We start from the raw sequence: 10,851 nt of genomic DNA, 5'->3' as shown, positions 1-10,851 counted from the left end.
AATATACCCATAATCTAGGGATAACGTCTTTAATTGTTACAGTAATCAAAATGTCCTCAGTCCCGTGTTCGAACACCAACACTGCCTAAATTTTGAATAAAAATCACCATCAATGGAGGCCGAAGACTTCCAGTATAAGAAGTCACCCTCATTCTGCCAACGGCCTTGTGAATGTGGGCGGAGGAGCAGACAGCAGTGTCTTGCCCTTGGGGTGGGAAACTGCCCTAAAAGATGGAGGAATCAGCAGTGATCCACGGCAAGAAGACGCAGAAGCCAACGGAAACTACCGCACTGCGCATAATTTATATCCGCAGGACATGTGGCATATAACTGAAAAAGTATCATGATCTCTCCATTGGCAAAAGAGTCCGAACTAGTCCCCCACGCGGATCTCCGGGATGGAACTGCAAAAGGGGAGGTGACCATGAGAAAAAGCTTGAATAACCAACGAAAGGATAACGTTCTACGAGTCGGGGCGTGGAATGTCAGTAGCTGGAACGTGGTACGGAAGCCAGAAAATCGGAAAAGAGAAATATTAAGGCTCAATCTAGATATTGGGGGGGGGGGGGGCGGGAAGTGAAACGGAAAGAAGATAAGGATTTCTAGTCTGATGAATATGGGGTAATATCAACAGCAGCAGAAAATGGTATGCCGGTTGTAGGATTCGTTATGAATAGGAAGAGAGTGAGTTACAGAACTGTGAGCAGTTTAGTGGTAGGGTTATTGTCTTCAGAATCGAGAGTAAGCCAACACGGACAACAATAGTTGAGACGTCGTAAGCAGAAGATCAAGAGATAGAGAAAGTATTGTTCAATATTGACCGGGTAATTCAGTACGTCAGGGAGATGAAAAGCTAATTGTGATGGCGGATTGGGATGGGGTTGTGGGGGAAAGTGTAGGAAAATGGGTTACGAGAGAGTATGGGCTTGAGAGTAGGAATGAGACAAGGGAAAGACTAATTGAGCTCTGGAGTAAGTTTCTGTTTATAGTATCGAATACTCTGTTCAAGATCACAAGAGGAAGAGATATACTTGGAACGGACCGGGACATACAGAGATTTCGGTTAGATTACATGATCGTCAGGCATAGATTCTGAAATCAGATATTGGATTGTAAGGCGTACCCAGGGGTAGATATAGACTCAGATCACAGATCACAATTTGGTGAGGAAGACGAGCAGGCTGCAGTTTAAGAGACTAGTCAGGAAGGATCAGTGGGCGAAGAAGTGGGATACGAAAGTACTAGGGAATGAAGAGATACGCTTACTCTGAAGCTATAGATACTGCGATGATGAATAGCTCAATAGACAGTTCAGTCGAAGAGGAATGGACATCTCTAAAAAGGGCAATCATAGAAGTTGAAAAGGAAAACATAGGCACAAAGAAGGTAAGTGCGAAGAAACTATATGTAACAGGAGAAATACTTCAGTTGATCAACGAAAGAAAGAAGTACAAAAATGTTCAGGGAAATTCAGGAATGCAGAAATACAAGTTACTTAGAAATGAAATAAATTAGGAAGCGCAGGAAAGCTAAGGTGTAACAGCTGCATGAAAAACGTGGAGAAAGCGAAACGAAATGACTGTCGGAAGGACTAACTCAGCAAAATAAAAGCAAGGGCGGTTACATTAAAAGCCGCGCGGAGTGGCCGTGTGGTTAGAGGCACCATGTCACTGATTGCGCGGCCCCTCCCGCCGGAGATTCGAGTCCTCCCTCGGGCGTGGGTGTGTGTGTTGTTCTTAGCGTAAGTTTGCTTAAGTAGCTGTAAGTCTAGGGACCGATGACTTCAGCTGTTTGGTCCCATAGGAATTCACACACATTTGAACATTAAAAGTGCAATGGCAGTTCCATTGTTGATTACAAAGCAGAGAGCAGATAGATGGAAAGCGTACACTGAATGCCTCTATGAGTGGGAGAACTTAACCGGATGACGTGACAAAAGAAGAAACAGGGGTTGATAGGGGAGAGATAGGGGATCCAGTATTGGAATCAGAATTTAGATGAGCTTTGGAAGGGATAAATGATATTCTATCTGAATTTCTAAAATCATTTGGGGAAGTGGCAACAAAACGATTATTCATTTGGTGTAGCATGTATATGGTGAGTAGAATGTATAAGACTGGCGATATATCACAAGACTAACGGAAAAAAATTCATCCACATAATTCCCAGGATTGCAAGAGCCGACAAGTGCGAGAATTATCGCGCAGTCAGCTTAACTGCTCATGCATCCAAGTTATTGACAAGAATAATATGCAGAAGAATGGAAAAGGAAATTGACGTCCAGTTAGGCGACGATCACTTTGGCTTTAAGAAAGGTAAAAGCAGTTCTGAAGTTGCGGTTAACAATGGAAGCAATACTGTAGAAAAATCAAGTCATATTCGTAGGATTAGTCGACCTGAAAAAAGCGTTCATTAACGTAAAATGGCGGAAGATATTCCAAATCCTGAGAAAAATAGGAATAAGCTACTGGGAAAGACTGGTAATATATAATATGTGCAACAACCAAGAGGGAACAACAAGACTGGAAGACCAAGACCGAATGCACGGAGTAAAATGTGTGTTAGACAGGGATGTGATCTTTCGCCCCTACCGTTCAATCTATACATCGAAGAAGCTATGACGGCAATAAAGGAAAGGTTCCAGAGTAAGATTAAAATTCAACGTGAAAGGATATCAATGTTAAGATTAACTGATGACATTGCTATCATCTGTGTTAGTGAAGAAGAATTACATGACCTGTTGAATACAATGAAGAGTTCTGATAAGTAAGGAATGTAGATTGAGAGTAAATCGAAGAAAGAAGAAAGTAAGTACTGGGAAGTAGTAGAAATGAGAACAGCGAGAAACTTGGCATCAGGATTGGTGGTCACGAAGTAGGTGAAGTTAAGGAATTCTGCTACCTAGGCATCAAAATAACCAATGACGGACGATGCAAGCAGGACATCAAAAGCAGACTAGCCCTGACAAAAAGGGCGTCTCTAGCCAAGATAAGTCTACTAGTATCAAACATACATCTTAAATTGAGGAAGAAATTTCCGAGAATGTACATCTGGAGCACAGCACTGTATGGTAGTGAAACATGGATTGTGGGAAAACCGCAACAGAAGAGAATCGAAGCATTTGAGGTGTGGTGCTACAGTCGTATGTTGAAAATTAGGTGGTCTGATAAGGTAAGGATTGAGAAGGTTCTGTGCAAAACCGGAGAGGAAAGGAACATGTGGAAAACACTGATAAGGAGAAGGAACAGGATGACAGAACATGTATTAAGACATGAGAGAATGACATCCATGGTACACGAAGGAGCTGTAGAAGGCAAAAACTGTAGAGGAAGACAAAGATTGGAAAACATACAGCAAATAATTGTGGACGTAGGTTGCAAGTGCTACTCTGAGATGAAGTGGTTGGCGCAAGAGAGGAATTCGTGGCGGGTTGCATCAAACCAGTCAGAACACTGATTTTTTTTTTAAATCTGTACTGTTCGTTCGCATCCACAGCTGTTGTTTTATGGTACCGAACCAACTGCATTGTTTTTCCTAATAGTCTGTTCTTTTATTGGCGTTTGGTGTACATAATGTACTTTCCACGCAGCTAGCTAGGTGACGCTGTTGTTAGGACACTGGATTCGGACGCTGAAGGACGTTGGTTTAATCCCCATCCAGCCATTCAGATTTAGGCTTTCATTGATTTCCATAAATCTCTTTTGGTAAATGCTGGGACGATTCCTTCGAAAAGCAGACTTTCTTCCACAATCCGATCTTGTGCTCTGCGAGTGGCAACTTTTTCGTCAGTGGGATGTTACTTTCTACACACAATGCCGCCAGTACAATAATATGTAACTGCTACACTTGATTACTAAAATAAAGTTGTGTAAGTACAACCAAAACATATAATAGCTAATAACCGATCACAAATAACACATCATGAGAAAGCACGATATGTCAGTATTGGGAAAACATGGCCAGAACTGAATACTACTATTACTGTGGGCAGAAATCAGTATAATTAGGTTTTGACGCTGGTAATAACGAATATCAAGCCAAAAATTTCAAATTCAAAATGGCTGAGAAAACCCGTAAAAATATGCCTATATTGTCGAAAAATTGTATCCTTGGATTTTTCACTATGCTACTTAAGAAACTGACACAAAACGTAAAACATTCAAAATTATGGATCCCATAAGTCGGACACAAACCAAAAAATTACGAAGTTTCAATGTGAAAAGAATACTGTTTTTCCGAAGTATTATGAGATAGTATACGCAAGAACAAAATAACCAAGTAAACAAAGATGCATTATATTTAAAAGATAATGTTAAAATATTGAACAGAGGTGCGAGATGATCTGTAGAAACAATTGTATGTACACCCATGCTCATAAATGAAGGGTAATTGCAGAATGTGGTGCCACACAACGTGGCACTACACAAAACTGGCGCTAATAGCATAGGCACATATGGAACACACAAGACACAGATCTGTAAGTCCACGGTATTGGTGATAAGTTGAGAAAACCGTCCCGAAACACATGTGCTACAAAACGCCACTGTGTCCTGCGCATGTACCCCGACATCAATGTGGGATATGATCACCATGCACACGTATACAGGCCGCACAACGGGTTGGCATACTCTGGATCACGTGGTCGAGCAGCTGCTGGGGTATAGCCTCCCATTCTTTCACCAGTGCCTGTCGGAGCTCCTGAAGTATCTTAGGGGTTTGAAGACGTGCAGCGATACGTCGACCGAGAGCATCCCAGGCGCGCTCGATGGGGTTTAGGTCTGGCGAACAGGCAGGCCACTCCATTCACCTGATATCTTCTGTTTCAAGGTACTCCTCCACGATGGCAGCTCGGTGGGGCCGTGCGTTATCATCCACCAGGAGGAAGGTGAGACCCACTGCACCCTTGAAAAGGCGGACATACTGGTGCAAAATGACGTCCCGATACACCTGACCTGTTACAGTTCCTGTGGCAAACATATGCAGGGGTGTGCGTGCACCAATAATAATCCCAACCCACACCGTCAAACCACGACCTCCATACAGGTCCCTTTCAAGGACATTAAGGGGTTGGTATCTGGTTTCTGGTTTTCGCTAGATGAAAACCCAGACAGAATCACTGTTCAGACTATACCTGGACTCCTCCGTGAACATAACCTGGGACCACTGTTCCAATGACCATGTACTGTGTACTTGACACGAGGCTTTACGGGCTGTCCTGTGACCAGGGGTCAGTGGAATGCACCTTACAGGTCTCCGGGCGAATACACCATGTCTGTTCAGTCGTCTGTAGACTGCGTGTCTGGAGACAACTGTTCCAGTGGCTGCGGTAACGTGCCGAGCAAGGCTACCTGCAGTACTCCGTGGCCGTCTGCGGGCACTGATGGTGAGATATCGGTCTTCTTGTGGTGTTGTACACTGTGGACGTCCCGTACTGTAACGTCTGGACACGTTTCCTGTCTGCAGGAATCGTTGCCATGATCTTGAGATCACACTTTGTGGCACACGGAGGACTCGTGCTACGACCTGCTGTGTTTGACCAGCCTCCAGTCGCCCTGGTATTCTACCCCTCATAACTTCATCAATATGTGCTCTTTGAGCCATTTTCCAACACACAGTCACCATTAGCACGTCTGAAAACGCCTGCACACTTACTTGCTGCACCGTACTCTGACATGCACCAACACACCTCTGCGTATGTGGACTGCTGCCAGCGCCACCGTGCGACGACCGCAGGTCAGATGCACCGCATTGTCATACCCAGAGGTGATTTAAACCCGCAAACCACCCACCAGAGCGTTGTTTCACCATGTATCAGCATTATCCTTAATCTATGAGCACGAGTGTATATGCTGTTAATAATTAAAAAGCCGTAAGTACTTTCGTTTCTGTGTTCTTTTGACTTTTTATTACGCATACACATATACGATTTTCAAGTATTACCTGTTAATCGTCATTTTTTGCTTTAAGGCACTAACAGCAGCCACATTTTGAGATTAAATTATGGGTATTCCGATCTGTCTATCATGCAAACAACTAATCGTTTTATTGCCCAAGCATATTTCGACAGCTTTGTGCCATCATCAGAACGAAATTTTGTACGTGTGTTTTTTCATTTATTATATAGCTTGCCGTAGTTATTTTACTGGTTCATGTCCCTATCTTCAAGCTCATCTGATGCAGAAATACGCACAGAAACATAACTCATCTGATGAGCATTTATCCAGATATCTACTAGAGGACATTAATACGGGGTGTGTACACCATTCACGTCTTTATGACGGCCTTAACTCTGCTGGGGACGCTTTCAGTGAAATGTCTGAATGTCTGGAGGAATGGCGGCGCATTCTACAGCTACATTTAAGTGATTACTCTGCAATTTGCAATTAAGTGCATGGCAAAGGGTTCATCGAACTACCTTCAAGCTATTTCTGTAGGGTTCCACTCTCTAACAGCATGCGGGAAAAACGAGCACTTAAATCTTTCTGTGCGAGCTCTGATTTGTCTTATTTTATCATGATGATCATTTCTCGCTATGTAGGATGGAGCCAACAGAATATTTTCGCATTTGGTGGAGGAAGTTGGCGATTGAAATTCCACGAGAAGATTCTACCGCAAAGAAAAACGCCTTTGTTTTAATGACTGCCACCCTAATTTGCGTATCATGCCCGTTGCACTCTGTCCCTTATTTCGAGATAATACAAAACGGGCTGCCCTTCTTTGAATTTTTCGATGTCCACCGTCTGTCTCATTTGATGCAGATCCCACACCTCACAGCAATACAGGGCGGACAAAGCTTGATGTGCGCAATCTCTTTAGTCGATCTGTTGCATTTTCTTTGTGATCGTTCCAATTGAAGTTACTCGTAGTCGTAATCTCCAATTATTTAGTTGAATTTACAGCCTTTAGATTTGTGTGATTTATCATGTAATCGAAATGTAGAGGTTTCTTTTAGTACTCGTGTGGGTAACGTCACACTTTTCAATATTTAGCGTTAATTGCCACATTTTGCACCAGACAGGTATCTTGTCTAAATAATTTCGCAATTGGTTTTGATCTCTGATGATCTTACAAGACGGTAAATGACAGCATCATCTGCAGACGATCTAAGAGGGCTGCTCAGATTGTCTCCTATGTCGTTTACGTAGATCAGGAATACCAGAGGGCCTAAAACACTTCCTTGGGGAACGATTGTCTGTTTTACTCGATGAATTTTCGTCAGTTACTACGAACTGTGACATACCTGACAGCAATTCACGAATCCAGTCTCACAACTGAGACGATACTCCATAGGCACGCAATTTGATCAGAAAACGTTTTTGAGGAACGATGTCGAAAGCCTTCTGGAAATATAAAAATACGGAATCAGTACCACAACCCCTGTCGATAGCACTTATAACTTCGTGAGAATAGAGAGCTAGTTGTGTTTCACAAGAATGATTTTTTCTGAATACGTGCCATTAGTCAATAAATCGTTTTCTTCGAGGTAATTCATCATGTTCAAACACAGAGTATGTTCCAAAATCGTAGTGCAAATTGATGTTAGTGATATGGGTCTGTAATTCAGCGGATGACTCCTGTTTCCTTTCTTGGATATCGATGTGACTTGTGCAACTTTCCAGTCTTTAGGTACAGATTTTTCGATGAGCGAGCGGTCGTATGTTCAAATGGTTCAAATGGCTTTGAGCACTATGGGACTTAACTGCTGAGGTCATTAGTCCCCTAGAACTTAGAACTACTTAAACCTAACTAACCTAAGGACATCACACACATCCATGCCCAAGGTAGGATTCGAACCTGCGACCGTAGCGGTCGCGCAGTTCCAGACTGAAGCGCGTAGAACCGCTCGGCTACCACGGCCGGCGGTTGTATGTAATTGCTAAGTGTGGAGTCTTGTATCAGCGTACTCGGAAAAGAACCTGACTGGTAAGCAATCTGGATCGGATGACTGCTTCACTACACCGAGGTTGTCTACTTCTAAGTTACTCATGTCAACAGTTTTTTCTATAATCGGATTCTGGAATATTTACTTCGTCCTTTTTGGTGAACGAGTTCTGAAAAACCGTGTTTAGTAACTCTGCTTTAGTGGCAGTCGACATTGACATAACCATTGTTATCGTGCAGTGAAGGTATATACTGCGTCTCGTCGCTGGTGTACTTTACATATGACCAGAATTTCTTTGGGTCTTCTGCCAGATTTAAAGACAGTATTTCGTTGTGGAAACTTAAAAGCATCTCGCATTGAAGTTCAATCTAAATTTCAAGTCATAAAATTTCGCCAATCTTGTAGATTTTACGGTCTTTTCAATTTCGTTGTTTCTGCAATAGTGTTCTGACTCATTTAATGTACCAGGGGGGGATTAGTTCCACCGCTTATCTCTCAGATGCCATCGATACAAATTCTTTAAATTTAAGCCACATATGGTCTGCGCTTACATAGTCAGATCAGAAGGAGAGGAGACTGTCTCTTAAATAGGCGCATTTTAATCATTTTTTTTAATAGATGTACTTTGCGTTTATTTTTGGGGGTTCGGATGTTACGGTATTCAGTCTCGCTATAACAGCCTTGTGGTCACTAATCCCTGTATCCGTCATGATGCTCTATATTTGTTCAGGATTTTGTTGCTAATATGTCAATATGTTCTCGCAACCATTTACACCTCGAGTGGACTCGTGAACTATGTGTTCAAAATAAAGAAAGCATTCAGTACCATTTCGGACGGCGTTTTATGTCTACCGCCGGCTTTAAACATGTATTTTCCCCAACATATCGAAGACAGATTGAAGTCACTACCATGAGTGGGGTACCGTACCTGTTTTAAATGAGACTTAAGCGTTCTTTGAACTGTTCAGCAACTACATTATCTGATCAGGGCTCAGTAAAACGAACCAATTATTAATTTATTCCGGTTGTCAAGTGTTATCTTACCCATATCAACTCACAGGAACTATCTACCTGAATTTCACTAGAAGGTAAAGTACTTCTGACAGCAATAAACACTCTACCACCGACTGTATTTAATCTGTCCTTTCTGAACATGATTAGAACTTTTGAAAAAATTTCCGTTGAATTTGCACATGGAGCTCCGGTTCTTTCCCAACACAGCTACGACATTTTACAACAACAATATCAATTTTAGCTATCTCTACCTTCCTGTGTTTGCCCTGCGCCCTTGTAGAATGACACTCTTTCTGTAGTTTCCAGAGGCCCTCTAACCTAATAAACCGCCCAGTCCCTTTCACACATCCCTGCTACCAGTGTAGCCTCTTCCTGTGTGTATTGGACTCCTGATCTATTAAGTGTAAAATTAACAACCAATAGCAGCCCTCGGTCACAAAAAAGAGTCTTTTCACCCAGGTTTCAGCACTGCTATGAGAGTGCCTTCATGAGAAATAAAAGAAGAAATAAAACTCTCAAATTGGCATGTCATGTATTAAACTAAAAATCAAGCGATAAAGCTTTAGTCACTAAATTTGTAAAACATAATACGTAAGTGGCAAGCCACTATGGGCTGCTCACATGCATCGAGCTACGGTAGCAGACGCTGATGCTACCGTAGCTTGACACATGTGAGCAGCCCATAGTGGCTTGCTTTTTATGTATATAAGACAATAAGTGTTTGGCGCAGTTGTTGGATCAGCCACTGCTGCTACAATGGCAGGTTATCAAGATTTAAGGGAACATCATACGTGAAATTCGTTGAAATTTGACATTTTCTGTTTTTTACTCCATAATGTACTTTGGACTTTCCTGAATATTTTGGTATATAATACATTAAAATCAGACAATTGTGAGACCTTCAAATAATGTTTTGAATGTTGATGTGTGACTGTCAAATTTCGCAGCTATGCATATACTGCCACAGTTGAGCAGTCATATCTTGGGAACTACAAGGTCTAGAAGGCTGTGAATTGCATTGTTTTGTGCCTACTGCTACATCTCAGAAGTTGGCATTACTAGTAAACAAAGCAGTCCTTTGTTTCTGGTACTAGTTTTCGTTGAAAGCAGTGTGATTATGAGTTGTTTTTGTACTAAGCTAACTTCTATTGCTTTTTATATGTAAATAAAATGACTAAGCTTAAAAGTAACTTCAAGATACGCAAATTTGCGGGTCGTAGTATGTGAGTCCTGTATTTTATTCTGAAGTACTTGAAAACAGGAATATCAACCGATGAAAAGCCATGTCATGATATGCCATGTCATGCTGTGTGTCCACATCCACCAAACATTTGGTGTAAATATAGGCAAGCTGAATTTTCTGGCACCCTGCATGAATATACACATAAACATTCTCTTCCTTTGGCAGAAATGGAGCCACTCAAACCTATTTACAGAGATTTGGAAAATCCTGAGCTGCTAAAGAAGTGTTTACATGGGAAGACTCAGAATGTGAATGAGTTCTTCAATAATGTTGTGTGGTGCTGTGTGCCTAAAACTGCATTTGTTGGCCTTATGACTCTAAAGTTAGCAGTGTCTGATGCTGTAATAACTTTTAATGGTGGGAACTATGAAAGACTTAAGGTTCTTGAGGAGTTAGTGCTAAGATTTGGACAGAACACAGCTAAAGGACTACAGGAACTGGGTGAGCTTCCTGTACATGAAGCAGAGTTAGCTACTAAGCAAATGAAAAAAGAAACAAGAAAGAAAAGGAGGAGGCAAGCACTGGGCTGTTGTGACACTGAAGAAGACATTGACTATGGGCCAGGACAGTTCTAGTGCATAAAAGCCGCATAAACGCAAGTCTGTATAAGAATTTGTAATAAAAACAAGTTTTAAACCTCAATAAGGCTGAACTACATTTTTTGCTATAATTGACCCGTTTCCTAAAAAAGTGCTGATGGTAGAGACATGAA

The sequence above is a fragment of the Schistocerca cancellata genome, chromosome 7 (genome assembly GCF_023864275.1).
Source record: "Schistocerca cancellata isolate TAMUIC-IGC-003103 chromosome 7, iqSchCanc2.1, whole genome shotgun sequence".
Classification (NCBI taxonomy): domain Eukaryota; kingdom Metazoa; phylum Arthropoda; class Insecta; order Orthoptera; family Acrididae; genus Schistocerca; species Schistocerca cancellata.
This window is presented reverse-complemented; position numbering follows the sequence as displayed.